The 17,949-nt window shown below is 37.4% G+C and overlaps 1 long non-coding RNA gene across 7 annotated transcripts in view; it reads left to right on the top strand.

The window, feature by feature from the left end:
• The window catches only part of LOC112962359, a 47,169-nt gene extending 33,714 nt beyond the window's left edge, over positions 1 to 13,455 (top strand). For all 7 annotated transcript variants that reach the window (XR_003252262.1, XR_003252260.1, XR_003252263.1 and 4 more), the window contains 2 exons: positions 12,147 to 12,253; positions 13,130 to 13,455. This is a non-coding gene — a long non-coding RNA (uncharacterized LOC112962359). The remainder of the gene's footprint in view (positions 1 to 12,146; positions 12,254 to 13,129) is intronic.
• The last annotated feature ends 4,494 nt before the right edge of the window (positions 13,456 to 17,949 follow it).

Below are 17,949 nucleotides of genomic sequence, written 5' to 3'. Positions count from 1 at the left end.
CACTTCTGTTCTAATGTACTGAACCTGAGAACTAGAGGTCTCATTACAGGACTTCATTAAGGGACTTGCACACAAAAACCAGCACTGCAGCAGATTTGAATATTACAGTTCCAGGTTTCTTACTCAGCTGTTTACCTTACCTCTAGGTGCCTTCCTGGCTAACTTCAAAGTTTCTAGGGCAGCTAAAATTCTGTTTTCTACAGGACTGTGAGTGTTCTTGGTTAAACTTTTCAGCATCAGCCTTCCTTCCAAACTTGAAGAGAATCCAGTAATCCAGTGGCATTCTCAGTGTGAATCCACTGAATGGACTAATCTTCTGTGTATCCTCACACATCCAAAGTAAATCAACAAGATGTGACTCTTCATAAAAGGTAGTGGCAACTACTTATCACTACAAATCACTTCTAACGCTATAGCTTAGGGGCTAGATCACTTCTCCAGGACTTGAGGATCTGGTTGGTCATCTCCTCAGTCTAACAAAGTTCAAAGGCACAGCTCTTGCTTCTGAAGTGATCAGCTTTACCATCAGGTTACAAGCACTTTTGGGTAGAGGGGACTCTCCAGCTTTTCTTCTGAAGACACTACAGCCAAGACTTCAGGAGAGAATAAGCAAGCAATACAGAGAAGCTAAGTCTGCCGCTTGGATATTGGGCTGCTCATTTGTAAGTGAGGCAGCCTGGGTTCTGAGCTTCACATTTTAAAGTCAACAGCCGTTAGGTAAAATAGAGAAAAAGTGCTGGGATCAAAATCCAGGACCTGGTCAGAACCATACTTATTAGTCTAAGGTCAGTGTACCACCCAAGCTTTTGTTCTCTTTTTTTCTTTCTGCACAATTCTATAGCTTCAACAGATGGGCTGGAGGACATTTCCCCACCACAGTTAGTTTTCTGTCTGGTGGCTGGTGTATTCTTCTGAGAGGAAATGTGCTTTGGAGAGCTCCTTCATGCATGTCCTAGCCATTTGATTATATAAAGATAGATGGAAGGAACTGAAGGTCCTTACATCAGAAGAGATTTCTGTGCCCTGGATCCCAAAGGATGGCAGGATGTCTCTGAAGCCCTGGTTCAGGCATTTAGAAATGTAGCAAAGCATCTAAGTTAGGTGCTACAGTCTAAAATCTGTAAGCAGCTAAGTCTTTTGCTGAATGTAATTCTTGAACCCTGATTCCAAAAACTGATCAGTGTGAGACAATATAAAGATGGAACCTCATGGGCTGTAGTGCAGCTCTGGCCATGTGGTCCATTTCAGGCTCAAGATCTTAGAGACCAAAATTAAAACTACAGTGTTTTTCTCTTGGAGTTTTTCCTTATGAATGACACCTTGTCTCAACACACTTTTAAAATATTTCTTTTCTCAATTAGAGTGGTAAAGTACTTAAGGAAAGAAAGAATAATAATGAAAAAAGCTAGAATAACAATTTTAGATTGGAGAAAACATTTGACAAAGTCTGAATGTTATGAAAATAGACATCCAGCTTGACTGAAAACAAAATGAAGAGATGAAGCCAGGAGGTGAAAAAGCTCTGTGTTTGTCATCATGACTCTTCCACAAAGATCCTGAAAAAAGAAAATATTGAAAGCTACAGTTAACCAAGTTAAAGCTGAAGTTGCCTTCAGAGAGCAACACTGCTGTTTTCTATATGCAAGCATTGTGTGTTTTGGTTTGGGCTTTTTATAGAACTAAAAGTTACCGAGAATCTCACACTGTATTGCACAGATGAAATCCTGACAGCAAAACAATTCTTGAACCATAAATCTAAATTCATAGTATTGGACTATTCCTTGGCCTGTATTCTGTATTCATTCACTTGCTGAAGAATTACAATTGATTTAAATGGGATGTCTTGTCAACCATTCCCCCTGAGTCCAGAAAAAACTTATGCGTATAATGAGTAATGCATGTACTTGAATCCCGGAGTTGAACAAATAATCCTATATACCCTGCATATATTTTTTTTCTCAGAAACAGAAATACAATTAGTACTTTTGAGTAGAATTTGGACTTTTAAGGTTGAAGTTGATTGCATCAATTTCTGGAATGGCATCATCCCAACTCTGAACAGCCAGTGGAGACTGACATTTTGAAGTAACACTGCTCAAAAGCACAGCAATAAAATAATCAAAGCTTTTGCCAGGTTAAAGGTTTATAAAAATGAATAGAGTGCAGCTGAGATATGAGTGGCTGGTTAATAGGTGAAAAATATGTTCTGTGAGAATACAATTTGCAAGTATTTGCTGTCATTTATCAAGTTCATGCTGAAAAATGTAAAATGATTTACCTTTTCTTACCCTGTAGTCTATTGAGAGAATTTTGCCTATTGTCACAAATACAGCATCTTATAGAGTCACTGGAGAATGTCATCTGTTCTCTTGCCAATAACCAGATTTGTTTGTGCTATATTGCCCATATAGACCCCCCTTCCCCCCTTCCCTTTCATGAATAGAAACATACAAGTACCATGAACAGCACGGGCTGAGACACAAACATGCACTGTCAGTAGATGGATTTTTATACTAAATAAGCCCTGACCTTAGCTTTCCTTTAGCTGTTGCTAAATGGCTGACCTCAGCCCTGCAGACCCTCCAATATTCATTTCCCAAAGTAGTTATAGCTCTTAGATGCCATGTTCATATACCAAAACAGCTGTCTCTACAAGAGTCACGCAAAGGTTAATCTAAATAAATTCAGGATGCTTTTGGATTTTGATTGAATGGCTAGAATTTGCTCTTAAACAAAGTTTCTTGTTTTGGCACCTGATTAAAACACTCTCAGGTGAAAACCTTCAAGAATCCCATAGCTTATACTTGATAAGATATAATTATTTTACAATTTCTCTCTTTCACATTAGTGTTCCTCCTGCATTTGCTGTGTCCAAAGGAGCAATCCAAATGCTGAGTTATGCAAAATAATTCCAGTGTAGGAATATGGGTAATATGCACAAGGTCAAAAAACAGGCAAGAGTAATCTGCAACAACTAAATTGCTTGATGTAACACTTTGGCTTGATAGTCTTTGAGAGGAGGCTTTACATAAGTCAAAGGTCTTTGGAGTAATACGCAAATCAAAATCCTACCACTCTACTAAATCCTTTTAATCCAGCCGTTAATCTCAATAATGACCTAGTTTTTGAAACTTTTACTGTGTTCAGTCACTAATCACATTACCTAGTTTGCCCTTTGCAAACTTTTAGAGCTAAAATATGTGCAGGTAAATGACACCCTGATAAAATGCAACTGAAACCCCACTGAACAAGTACATTTTTGTAGAAGAAAACCTCCTAGCACCCCGTGAAGTCTCATGTAGTCTCTCTCTTTACTGTAACACTATGAATTTTAGCAGACAGTAGAGTTTTGTCTAATACAAAGAAAAAAGAGCTGGATATTCTTACACTTAGCTGAGGGAATGATAGGAAACATCAAGGGAGGGATTCAGAAAAAAACCAAAATGTTCACCAGTGAAGAATCATCTGGACTTTTACTGAATAATATGTAGTGTGCATTTTACGATTAGTGACATACCTGTTTTTCTGTAAAAATAAATAATGAATAAAATCACTGGATTCATGTGAATTTCAAAATTGTAGAGACAAAAAATTATCAACCATGAAAACACATGCTTTTTCATTGATTCTCTTATGGAGACTCTTATGTGACACCTATGGAAGGGAAGAACTATTCTACCTTTACTGGAAGACACATTTCATTAATATGAGAATTCTTCAACAAAAGAAAGCACAGACAAGCTCAACCACAGCATGTGCAGTACTAAAATGCTCTCCACTACCACGCATAGGTGCATACTAAAGACTAAATTTCACTTAAAATGATTTGCTTGGCTAGTGCATAAGAGTTCTGCACTCTGTGTCAGAAGAAGCTTATCAGAAGAGTTTTACACAACAGGTGGTATTTCAATAGTATAAGGCCCTTTTCTGATCAATTTTGTTCTAATACAGGAAGGTAAAGATCATGCAAAAAAATGACATGAAGAAAATGTGGGACTGTTGTTTTGATCACGATTGGTTAGGTTTCAAAATGGGAATGTTTTCCACTGACCATGTGTACGTGAAGTGTACGTGAAAGACAGATATAAAAGGGGCAACAGAGAGAGAGTTCCAGTGAGTGATATTCATCTGACTACATGTAGATGTCTACAAGAAAGACATCTACATCTAAGCTAATCAGCCTAGGCTCCCTGTATAGCCAGACATTTTAGGGAGTGATTCATCTCATCTTAATATAGACATATAAAATAGGTCAGATGGGCCTGAGATGCAATCATTTTCACTTCCTGATTGACATAAAACATACAGAAATGAGACTGGCTGTCATACACTTTCTGTATAATTCCACTGATGAGATAATTATATACCTATCTGATTATCAAATATCCGATTGTCAAAAATGTTTAGGACATTTTCAGATAAACTGGTAGAGCAAGGTTTTTGTTTATTATTTAATTTAATTTAATTTTACTTTACTTTTGAAAGAAATTTAAGTTTAAACCAATCACATATTAAAAAAAAAAAAACTTTTCTATCTCAGATTTTTCATAGCCACCCTGTGTTAGAAAGTTAAAACATTTTTGAAGTTAAATAATAGTGTTTTTAGCTGTTATGGCTCAGAGATAATACTGGAAAGTTTAAAAAAAAGAGCTGCAGCCCCATGAAGTGGGTATAAAAAAAACAGAGTAATGTATGCATTCTATCCATAAGGAGTCACAAAGGCTAAAAGCATTTGTTTATTCTATGAGGCCTAAAAGACTATGGCAAGTACAATGTATGCTCTAATAACTAGACACAACAACTCTGAATTGAGTGTATCATTACTGGGAAATTAGTATTTTTATGAAAGCAGAAAATAATAACAGTAAAATAAATGAATGTTCACAATGGTGTTGATCTGAACAATAGTTTTCAGAAGGAAGGAAGTCAAAAGTCCTCTATAGAGAAGTAATGTGAGTCTATGAAAATTATGCTAAAAGGCCTTCAGATGTAATAGAGTGATAACCTTAGTCTAGGTTTTTTTGAAGCACCCCACAGAAATCTATACAAGTGATATAATTCCCCATTAAATTGCATAGGCTGGTGCAAAACCTTTTGAAAGGTTAGCATTTTCTATGTTCTCTAGGACTTTCCTCTAAAGAGTGTTTGCTTCAGCTCATAAATTCCCTTTTTGTTTTTATGTCTTCATAGCCTTTATTTCTTCAAAATAGTTGTCTGTATGTAATACAATTACATTTAAATAAGTTTCTGCATTTAATCACTTGAATGACTTGTTATCAAGTTTTTTATATCCTTGCATTACCTTTCATTTTAGGACTTACACTGGTTTTAAGAACCGTTAGTCTGTTGCACAAGTCTGTTGTGCAATTCAGGTGGACAAAAATATTTAATGAGCATGCAGAATTCACTGAAGTTACTTAGGTGATGATCTTTCTAATTGTTCAGAGAAGCTAGTTTACCTGTTTTTTTAGATATTATAATTTCTTTACCATGGTGCTTGAGTTACAATTAGGCCAACCACTATTCTTGAATATATGTGAAATAGCACAGAATCACAGAGTGGTTGAGGTTGCAAGGGACAGTTGGAGATCGGCTGTTCCAACCCTTCTGCCCAGAGCAGGGTCAGCTACTGCAGTTTTCTCAGGGCTATGTCTAGTCAGGTTTTGAATACCTCCAAGGATGGAGAGTCCACAACTTCTCTGGGCAACCTGTTCTGGTGTTTGACCACTCTCACAGTGAAAAAGCTTTCTTCTTGCCTTTAAGTGGAATTTCCTGTATTTCAGTTTGGGCCTATTGCCCCTTGTCCTCTCACTGGGCACCACTGAGAAAGTCTGTATTCACCTTCTTCACACCCTCACATCAGGTATTTATACACATTGATAAGATCCCCCTGAACCTTGTCTTCTCCAGGCTGAACAGTCACAGCTCTCTCAGCCTCTTACTGTATGTCAGATGCTCCAGTTCCTTAATCATCTTTGTGGCACTTTACTGAACCCACTCCATTATATCCATGTCTCATGTACGGGGGAGCTGAGAACTGGACACAGCACTCCAGCTGTGGCCTCATGCACTAGTGCTGAGTTGAGGCGAAGGACCACCTCCCTCGACTTCCTGGCAATGCTCCTCCTAATGCAGCCCAGGATGCTGTTGGCCCTCTTTGCCCAGGGCAGGGAGTGTATTGCTGGCTCATGGTCAACTCGTCCACCTGGCCCCCAGGGCCTTCTCGGCAGAGCTGCTTCCTAGCTGGTTGGCTCCTCACCTGTACTGGTTCATGGGGTTATTCCTCCCCGTGTGCAGGACTTTGCATTTCCCTTTGTTAAACTTCAAGGGATTCCTGTTTGCCCATTTCTTCAGCCTGTCAAGGTCCCTCTGAATGGCAGCATAACCATCTGGTGTATCAACCACTCCCATCAGTTTTGTATTTGCAAACTTGCTGAGGGTGTACTCAGTCCCATTGCCTACATCATTAATGAAGATATTGGCACCAATATTGACCCCTGGGGTACATCACTAGTGACTGGCCTCCAGCTGGAATTTGTGCTGCTGATCACAACACTTTGAGCCTGGGAATTCAGCCAGTCCAACTCATCATTTACTTATCTAGCCTGTATTTCAGCAGTTTGTCAATGGCGATAAATCCCTTGGTAATTCAAGCTAAACAGTATCAACTACTCTCCCCTCCCATTCACCTGAAGAGAAGATGCGTTTGTACTCACAAATATAGACATATTTTTATGAGCAGAGCATATGCAGTATCTTATAATTAGCATGAAAATATCCTTTCTACTGAATTTATATAGCTAGGTGAATCTAACTTGGTCCTGAAAGGGTCTGTGTATTTTATCAGAGGCAATGTGGATTTTTACCACCGCTCATACAAATTTTCCATAACATTTTAATATAAATCATATGCCTTTGACCATTTGAAGTAAGTTAGTAAATACAATTTTCATGCGGTGTAATGTAGGACAGCACAATGCTAGCATACGAAAATTACATCAAGGTAGCATTTCAGTCAGCATAATGATGAACACAAAAGGGAAAACAGCTTATTGGTGTTTTTAAGGATGCATTTGCCAGTTGTAGTGACTCGTCTTTGAGGAATTCTGTGAGAATTCACCGATATTGTTCAGTTACCTTTCCTATTCAAAAAATGCAAGCGACTTCTGAGGCAAAAGGAATGTCTTTTACCAGTCATTTTCAAGATCTTTTCTTGATGGGCATGGAAAAAAGATAACATTTTTTTATTTCTGCATCAGTGGCAACTAGAATCTCTGTGGAATCAAGATAGAAATCATTTCAAAAAATAAAGGACTACAGCCATATGTAAACATAGAAATTGGAATGGGAGTTAGTAAAAAATTTTGAAAAACTATTAATTCCATGGGGTTTGTTTCATTTTTTGATGCATTTGTGGAAGGAGGAAGGATAGGATAGGAAAAAGATTGTAGCAGTATCCATATATATGTTGCCTAGTTCCACAAATATGCTTAATTTTATGCATACAAGTATTCCTAGTAAAGGCAATGACCACGTACACCTGTATGTTCAGGATCAATACTACCATGAAAAGAGGAAAATTTGGGATGAGAAGTGAAGTCAGGGGAAATGAACAGCTCAATTTACATCTAGATTGTGTTGGTCCCCACACTTGGATGGACATCCCAGATGGGGGCCTTTATAGTGTCTGTCTTCTGACTCCCCACTGAGATAAGAGACAGGTATGCAGTAGCTACCTCCTACCCCCTTGATTCCCACACAAAAGCAGCTGTCTTCAGATGGGGGTTGTAATGTGCTTCAGAAGAAAACACACAACAAAAAGCCAGTCTTTTGACTTTTTGTCATAGGTCATTTCAAGGCTTTTGACATGAATTCATAAAGAAAGTGCATCTGCACTACTCAGTATGATTCTGAGGATGCAAAACATAATGAAACACTACAGGCAACTGACTGCAATTATTTTAATTTGGTGATCTTGTGATGATAATTTTTAATTTCAAAAGAACAAAAATCCTATACCATTCCCAGAGATTTTAAAAGTAGCAGCTTTATCTTCTTAACTGGGAAAAAAATAATCTCTCTGTTAATATTTTATTTACATTTCAAGACCTCTGTATAGGAATGTTTTGGGTGGGGTGGTTTTTTTTTTTTTTTTTTGGTATGAGCATTTTAACTTTTTTTCCTCTGTAGATCAGTTTTTCTGCTTCTGATTCTTCCTGCATGGTTGTTTCAGTAGACTCTTGGCCCCATTGTTTCTGTACATCTGCACCAAGGTCCATCCATTCTCTTGGCTTTGATTGTAAATGTGGATGTTGATGTGCCTTTTTTGATAATTCCTGTTTCTTGTTCTCAGTATGTATAATTCCCATGTTTTCTTTCAGTATGGTCTGGATTCAGCTCTCCAGTGTTCAAACAACCAAAGTACCCAAGCTAATAGCATAAATTATCATAGAAAGATTTAGGTTGGATTTAAGTTGGAGATCATCTAGTCCAACCTCTAGTCCAATCAGATGTTCAAAACAATGTTAACTTCAAAGCTAGGTTAAGTTGCCCATGGCCTCATCCACAGCCTCTCTGAGCAACCTGTTCCAGTGCTTAATCTCTCTCATTGTGAAGAGGGTTTTTTCCTTAATCCAAATGGAACTTCCTTTCTTGTGACTGATGACTGTTGCCTCTTGTGTGTTCCCCAAATTAACAATGGAGGAATATAAGCAGCTCTAGAAGGTATTTTAGCATGGGTGAGTTTGAGTTATCTTCTTGTACTTCCTATCTTTCTCCACTGCCATGCAAGGAGAATCAGGTGACTATTCTTCCAAGGTTGGCATTTCACTTCACTACATGAATCTGGGCCTTCGACTTCGCTACTGATTTTTTCTCAGAAAGAGAAACAAATGAACTACGTGTAGGAATTCTGTCACTCATTAAAATACTATACTGCTGACTCTCTGATGCGCATTTTCCAGGCTTTATAAAATTAAATTTCTACATTCATTTGTTCCTGTCTTAAAATGTTTGTACTCTGTGGATAACCCCTTTAAAATAACACTATAATACAAAAATTTGTTCTGGTAAATAACAAAATATGCTGCTGTTGAATCTATATGGCATACTACAGTGTGCCACATCTGCATTCCTATCATGAGAATTCACCAAAGACAATTGCCTTCCCATGCATCATTTGTGAATTCTAGACTGACAACAAGGCACCTTAAAGTGAAGCTGAATGTTGCCATGAGTAAGTCTTTTTGTGGATCAAGCCCAAAAGTCATGGCCAGTTTCCCCCAATGTGGCATTTTCTAAATCAGCACAGCTACATTTTTATCAGTAATCATGGAGCTATTGGTTTTCCTACTAATGTATCACTGGAGCAAAGACCTGAAAGAGACCTCAGGGTCACTCAGCCTTCCCCAACACACACACACCTCCTCTCAAAAGAGGCTCAGCTATGTTTGTGTCAATTTTGTAGGACACCAGAGAAACAGAACAGTTTTGGTCTTCTTACTAACATCCATTCAAACAATGGCGGCAAAATTTCCCCTACAGTGCAGTAGATTGTGTCTCCACATCGCTATTTGTGAATGGAAATGTTTCTGGCATAAAAAGAAACGTCTGGTTAACAGAGCAGGAGTCAGTCTGCTGCTAATCGATACACAAAGCCTAGCGCTGTGTGATTCTAATAGAATCTACAGGAACAAGAAATCTGTGCTGGCTCTTAATTCAGACAGATATGATTCAGACATAGAAAGAAAAGAAATGGGGGAAGAAGGAATCAATATTGGGAAATTTCATCTATAGCTGCCATCTGCAAGCTCTGAAGACTGAGCTTTCCGTAACCTGAAGCATTAATCTTGATGATGTGCAGAGGTTGGGGAAGATGAAAAAGGTTCACTAGATAACAGAATGAAACCTCTTAACAATTTTATCAAGCACTGCTTTCACTGTCACTCACATAGAAATTGAAAGGACAAACATAAAGGTGTACAGCCTTTCATATATACAGCCTTTAAAGTGTTCTTATATTGTTCAGGAAAGTTATTTTCCTTGGTCAGCAAAATAAAAGCTGAGGGAAACCAAAAGGAAAAAGCAATTATCAGGAACATCCTTTTGAAAGTCTAGTCTGAAGATATTGGTTATTCCACCACTGTCAGGAAAACACACACAGCTGTTTATTTATAAAGCTTTTTTCTATGAACACATACTTTGCACGTGCCAACAAAGTAGTATGTGCTTGTGCTTATCAGAATTCAGCATAGAATGAGCCTTAATAAGCGAGCTATCTAGACAAAGATTGGGGACAGCCACTGTGGTTTAAAAGAGAGACAAGATCAATATATTAAAAATATCCAACTATAATTGAAAGTGGGAAGGGGCAGCAGAGCAAAGGTTGTGATCATCTAAAACTCTTTCTATGGTGAAAGTCAAAAGGTGAAAGGAAAAGAGAAAACAGAATAATCATGACAAAGTTTGGTTTTGTTTGAATGCTTATTATAATTCCATTTCTTCCCATTTATAACCTGATCAAATAAATCCCACTGGAAGTTAGCCAAGGGACAGAGCTTAAGCAAATGAAAATAAATCAATAGATGGTTTTCCTGGCATTCAAAGGTTGAATGTTTGTGGGGCAAAGTATTTAGCCTGTAAAGAAGGAGAAATGTAACAAAAGAGAAGGCCGAACTATTTGAACAGCTCTGAGGCTGCAAATCCATCCTCTGTTGTCTTCAAAGTCCATCATTATCACCAGACATTAGCTCACACAATGCAAACAAGCAAGGGCATAGTTCATTAGGAGTTCTCAATCAAATATTTTCTTGGGAATTAAATAAATATTTTAGCATTGTTATCCATAGGTGAAGGAGGTGTTCCATTACTCAGTTGCATCAAATGTTCTGCAGAAGTTATAAAGTCGTTGCAAACATTGAGTTTGTGCCATAATGTTCTGGCTGGAGTATAAACTGGTCCTCTAGTTTGTGCAGGCAGCATAGACCTGTAGCCCTAACCCTGTTGTGGTCTGTGGGATCATTTCCTATTTGTAAGTGCCCATTAGTGAGTAAGCAAGCAACAGTAAGTTGTGCTCCCCAGAGGAAGGCTTAAATTACTTCCTCAGCTAAACTTTTTACTATCAAAAATTAAAGTCTAGACTGGTAAGACCTCTAGGGTTTGTTTAGCCCCAAAATTCATGTTAATCACAGAAATCATTGTAGAAATACCAAAATTTTGATATTTCTACATTGGAGCTGGAACATTAGAGCTGGATGATAAACATCTGTTCTGCCACTGGAAAATATCCTTATCCCTGAAGAGTTAGATGTTGCACTGTTTGAAGAAAGCCTTTTTCAAAGGTAACTTAAAACATGTGACAGACACCATACAAGCTCACACAAAGCTATGTAGGCTTAGTGTCCAAAAGAAGTTTGTGTGAGAAGCTGGGTTGACTTCTTGTCCCAGAAGGGATGGACATGCAAAAGGAGATTTGGGATGAGATTCATTTCATCTAACTTCAGACATCTATGTTGTAGATGTCATACAACGGCATGAAAGAAGTAGACCTTTTATGGCATGATTCATCTGATGTGTTTTTGGACGTCTGCTTTAGGATGAGAAAAATTTCCCTCTAATAATGCCTATTTCTTGCTGGGAAACTTGGTGAATAGCTTATATGGCAACAGCATTGTAGGTATCTACACTTGGTCAGATGAATCTTCAGCCTCGTTGCATTCTCTTCCCCTTGCTTGTCTTGCATAGACAAGCTGAGGCAAATACAATCTGCTGTTAAGGTTGGTTTCCAGATTTGTCTTTGGAAAGTCACTCTTTGTTTACAGAAGGCTTTCACCCAATATGTATTGCTAAAAAAAAAATAAAAAAATTGCATAGATCAAATGTTTGTAATCGTTTCTCGAGCAGCAAATCATATAGTGGATATTACATTGCTACTTTCTCCCCTTCTTGTGCCCCTACAACAGGCTGCCTCTCTTTGCCAGACCTACAGTAGGAGGCTTTGCCTGTACAGCAATGTCAGCTTGGAATTTAAAAACTTCATGCACCTTTCCTAACTTCTCTGAGCTATCAAGTCACTAGTGTCTCTGACCTGCTAGCCTATTGGGGACAAGCTTATCCACCATAACACAAAATTCTTTCCTTTCTTGCAGTGACTTAATTCACACAGACAAGGGAATAAAACATGAATTAACTAAGACAGTGAAGTCCAACAGTGATAGCAAAACAATCCTTCCTCATGTCCTCATTTCCCAAGCAGGTAAGATTCTATTATTGTTTGTCCTGTAGTAGTACTGTGGGGGCCTTATTGAGACTGAAACAGTAGATTGATAGGGATATAATAAATCTTTAAAAGAAAAACTGTATCTATGTGAATATATAGGCTACGGTGGAACTCTTCTAACAGTATCTTTTCCTACACCCAAAGAGGAAAACCTCCACATGGTTACTTAAAATGCTTCTGGTATTTGATTATGTGCAGCATATAAGAAAAACAAAATCAATTAAAAATGGGCATTAATAAGTATGTAAAAAAAGAGTTAAATTATTATTATACTGAGGCAATCATATCTATAGCCTAAAATCATTTGTGAATAGATATTGCCCTGTTTCATTCTGGGTATTTTTTTTAATCTATCCACAAGTATAAGGAGGCATGAAATTTAAAATCAAGCTGGATTAAAAATGCCTACTTTGTGTAGAATGTATTATAAATGTGGTCATATGTCTCACTTTAAGCATATCAATAGAAAAGCCTATCCACATGAATGTAATTAAACACCTGGTTAAACTGTAAATCCCTCAAGGACAGAACAGAACAGCAACCATGCATCAGTGCGATTCTGGGCCTGACAATAATACAGTGAGAGACAGAGAAATGTTTCCAATCATAGGTTTATTCAACAGAAAAAAAAAACAGTTTCGTGGCATCTAAAATAATTTATGATTTTGGTCTTGATCTGACAGAAGAAAAAAAAAAATTAATTTTGTAAATAAACCAGTAGATTCATTCAGATATTCTGTACATAAAATGTTTCAGTTTTTTAGTTTAAGACAAACCCCAAAATCAAATTTTAGCAAAATATGACTTTTCACTTTCTATCAAACTTTTTCTTGATTTTTTTCTGTTTTCCAGTTTCATCATCAAAACGATGAGTAGTTCTCACAGCTGGGATCCTGTGCTGCCATGTGCTGTCACAAACATGTTTCTCTGAAAGTTTTAAAACAACACTTCAGGCTTGCTTATCCACTCTCACGCTAAATTCCAATATGTAGGGGAAGAAAGGTATTAAATACAGAACAAAATTACCAGTGCTATAAAGTACTCTTTCTCACTGTGCCAATGTTTTCTTTGACCTTTCTGATGGTGTTATGATGTCACTGCTCTGCAGCTTTGGCCTATTTTCTGCCTAGCCTACACTGGGCTAGATTTGATGGAAATAAACATCTTACATAACAGTCCGGCTGTGCACTCAGCTTTTTTCTTGTCTATTTTTTTTGACTTTTCTTTTCTAAGGGAGATTTTCCCAGCATGAATTCCGCACATACAATTAACATTTGCCAAATTTCATCTTTAAAATCTGTTAGGGTTTGTAAGAAGATTAAGAGACAGAGCCGATGTGCTTCATCACCCTTCCCCTGTAATCACACGGCTTTGTACTAGGAGAGAGAGTAAGAAGCAGGTTAAAACTGCAATAATTCCCTTGAAAGGAGAACTAAAATAGAAGACTGTGAATGTGAGACTTTGTACTACTGGGATTGTTTAAACCAAACCCTTTCAGGAAAGAACAAAGATCAGATACAGACGGCACTCACAGACATAAGAAATACCCTGATTTGATAGCTTTGCTGTTACATTAATAGCAAAGACAAGGATGAACAGTTTTATACAGTAGATTCTTGAATACTTTGTTTTCTTGTTTCATGTATTTGTTTTGACTGATTACATACTATGTATCTTATGGACAAGGACTGGATAGGCAAGCTTCCTAAAAAACACAGGAGAAAATATATGCACAGAAATATTTTTAACAAAAATGAACGCATGAATATATGCATAGTAAATTGGCATTATCTAAGTTAAATACGTGCTAGATTTTAAAACTGGTAAAATTTGAAGAGAAATTTTTCCAAAGCTGTCAGAATTATTTACTTTTCCAACTAAAATGACAGGTTATACTGTCAACCTTTGCTTTCAAAATCACTGAATGGTTTAAAAATAATGACATTCAAAAAACAATATTCTGGTGTCCCTGCACTTTGTCTTCTGTTTTTCCAGCCCTATGATTTTAAGTTGCCATGTTTACTCCAAATCACGGAGGCAGGGTGAAAAGCTTAATTAGAAGAAAATGAGAAAGGAAGCTGAAATTTATCATAGTCATCCAGCACTTAGGCCAGGTTTTTCAAAAAAACACTGTATTTCATGTGACTTGCAATAGAAAAAGATCAGAGGTCGCTCACACTGTCCTGATCTCTACTTGAGACTCATTAGTGGAGCCACTCTTCTCCCTGTAAACTTGGTATTACTACTGAAGGAAGCTTCTCTAAGAGGTGTTCTGTCGCGCGTCCTTGCTAATACACATTTCACTAGTGTATCTGCCACTTTCTGTCTTGTAGTTATCTGCTAGAGCCCTATACAGTGCATTAAATAGAAAATCCCAATTCATGCCATCAACTATAGTCATAAAAGAAATGAAGAATCGTGTTGATAACTTTAAAACTTAAGTAGTCAATCAGCCTTTTTGCACAGTAAGTTCTGTTTAAAAAAACGAGTAAGTAGTGGTAAAACAAAAGTAGACATTTGTACACTAGATTTCCTAATTTCCTAAATTCCTAAACCTAGCTAAGCTACACAGAAGAAAAAAGTACATCATACATTTTAAAAATCAAGTTTCCTCAGCTCTTTCCTATTTAACCTGGCACCCTATCTTGCTTTGTTTAAAGATCCTTTTGACTGTTGAAGCTGCATATTCAGTCATATTTGTCAGGCTTCATTATCTTATCAGGATGAGTCTCCATTAGTATTTCCATGGGGGAATTTTATCAGGAATACTTTCTGGAGGAATTGGCCTGATCTTTGTCCCCATAAAAGAATGATCATAGACTCATTGCCTCAGTATTCTCTCCCCCGCCGTCCTGTCTCCCTAACCAGGACTTCTTGTGTCACTTCAAGTTACAGCACCTGCGGTATTTCTCCCCAGCCACAGTGGCTGGTTCTTAACATTGTTTTGCCTGTCCTAGAATTAGGAATAAGGTCTCTTATCCTGCCTTTCCTTGTTTCCTGTTTCCTTTTTATGAATTTTCATTGCCACTGCTGACAGATGCTTCTTCACACATCCCTTAGACCTGCCCCGTTTGTTTTTTTCCTTAGGATAATTTGTGGTACCAGCTGCTCTCTCACTTGCCTCAATTTCAACCCCTGTATCTGCACTGGCATTAATGAGATCATCTGATCAGATAAACAGCATACTAGAGTAAAGGATCAAGCCTACCATTTCCAACTCAAAAGTTATAAACTCTCTGTATTAGAAAAGAAATAATTGACATGCCACAGTGGTAATGAAGTAGCCACTTTTCTTATTTTAATAATTAAATACTATCTAAACTTATATGTTTTAATCAACCTAATCACTTGCACAGTTGCAAAAACAGCTCAGTGCTACTGAACTATCTAAGCATAAGCCTAACAGAATTCACCCACCCTCCCTGGGTTTGGAAAGACCCTGTTTCTGACTGTCTGCAATGCAGAAAACTTCAGACTACAGGATAAAGCAAGTTCACCTCCTCCACTGGCCAATCTGCTGCATAAACAAACATATGATCTATTTACAGCATGCAAGACAGGTTTTTCCAAGCACTGTTGAGCTCACTACCTCATCAGGAGGACATGTTATTATGTTTAATAGACCTCTTAAATATTTTACTTTTCTCTGGAAATAACACCTCTTCAACTCAACATTTTGTTTAAAGATATAAGCTTTTCAGTAATCATTGTTTTACCAGTATTCTTCCTGCCTTAGGAAAAGCTATTCAAGGTACAATTTAACCTAAAGCCCTCACTATATCAGATGATCTCAGTTTTCTTTTTAAGATAAACATCCTCTACTTCCTGCCATCTCTCCCATCTTTCTTTTTCTCCTTAATTACATTATCATGTCAGAAACATTAGGAATCCTACTCCAAAGGGAAACTTTACCCTTCTAAATTATCACCCAATTTTTGAGCTAAATCAAACCAGAGATTTGGAAATGGAAATATAAGTTAACATTTACACTGTCTAACTTGCTTTCATATTACCTACATTTTTGATGCCTATAAAGCATGAAAATAGGGTCTAATACCTATAAAGCAAGAGCAGTCTGGTTAGATTATGAAGAGAATATGTTTACTACGTTGGATGTAAGCCATGCTGCAAATCTTAATGTTGCTGGATGATGGTAAACTAAAAACCAGCACATCACATCAGCTGAGAATATACTGTTGTACTTCAGAGTTGGCAGAGACACTTACCTCTTAAATCATTCCAAAGGAACAGCATTAGTGAAGGGTCCCAAAAATATATAAAATTAAATTAAGTCCAGGAAGTAAAAGAGAATTCATTGTCTGTCAAAATAAACTTGCTCCATGCTTTATTATTGATCGGAACCTTCCCAGACTATTGACATTACATTGTTTATGGACTAGATTTGAAATCACAAAGAGAATGTATTCTAGCCTACCTGGTGACAATATTTTGTTGTAATGAATGTCGTTGGCACAGTGAAACAGCCAAGTAATGCCAAAAGCAGTCTGCATAGGAACTACTTTTAAGAATGTTTGATTTCCTGATGACAGTGAATTTGAATAGTGAATTTCTGGAAGAGGATTTAACTAAACTTGACAAGTCCATGCTGTGGGGGAATTGATCTCACATCTGAGCTGTGAGGATAGAATGACTTTTGATTCTCTGCTTCTGTGCATCCTTGATCATAGGCTTGGTTTCATTTCTCAGAATATCCTTCTGAAAGAAAATTAGCTGAAATAGGAGCCGCTCCTGAGTCTTTGAAGTAGGAATAGGGAAGAAAAACACATGCTAACGGTGTTTATTGAATCACAACCCCATTTTCAGTCATATTCCCTCTCTTGCAAGCCTTGATTTCTGTTCCAGCTGTGAGCCTCGCTTTTGCAATCAAATTCCCCTTGGGCTTGCATTCTTTTAAGAGTCACAAATAAGAAGTGACAAAATGTCAGGACTGTAATTCTGGAATTACTGGTTTAGAAAGAACAAGTGCAGCAAGCCAGTAAAAGACTATCATTGTCCCAGACTGGAACTGAAAAAGCATCTACTTCTGAAAGCAGGAAGTGTAACCTCCATCTATATGATGTGTATTAGAACTAAAAATGCACTGGTTACAGAATTCAAGAAGTCAAAAAATGGGCACGCAATCATTTCTATATGAAATGGAAGTGGAAGCACTTCATTAAATCATTTGTGCAAACTTTCTTATGAGTGAATGTTGCCCTCTGGCTACTGCTACAACATGGTCCCTTCAGGTCATGAATTAAAATGAGGCTTGACAAAACCCAGATGTAGAAGTAGGAACTTTGAGGAAGGACCCACACCTGGAAATCTCTGGATCTAAACTACTGTTGTGTTATGCAAGGTTTAAATCAAACAGATAGAACTTTCCTTTGCAAAGCCTTTTAGTTCCAAGTGACACCCAGGCACAAGATTGCTGTGCTGTTTGTATAGGAAGAGCTCTGAGAACATGAAGGAATGGAAAAAGTTAATCTCCCTTTAAAGAGGAAAGGTGATTTTTTGAATTTTATCGCTAACCACGAAATGTAATTACTTCATGCAAATAAGAAAAAGTGAAGTCTTAAATGTCTTAAGGCAGCACATTAATATAATCAGAAACCCAAAATTTAAATTGTTCTTGACCAAAAGAGAAAATTCATGATTGGAAGTGATTTTTT

Source organism: Apteryx rowi, unplaced genomic scaffold (genome assembly GCF_003343035.1).
Source record: "Apteryx rowi isolate R43461 unplaced genomic scaffold, aptRow1 scaffold_147, whole genome shotgun sequence".
Lineage (NCBI taxonomy): Eukaryota > Metazoa > Chordata > Aves > Apterygiformes > Apterygidae > Apteryx > Apteryx rowi.
Note: the sequence above shows the minus strand (reverse complement) of the source record. Positions and strands in the feature narration are given on the sequence as shown.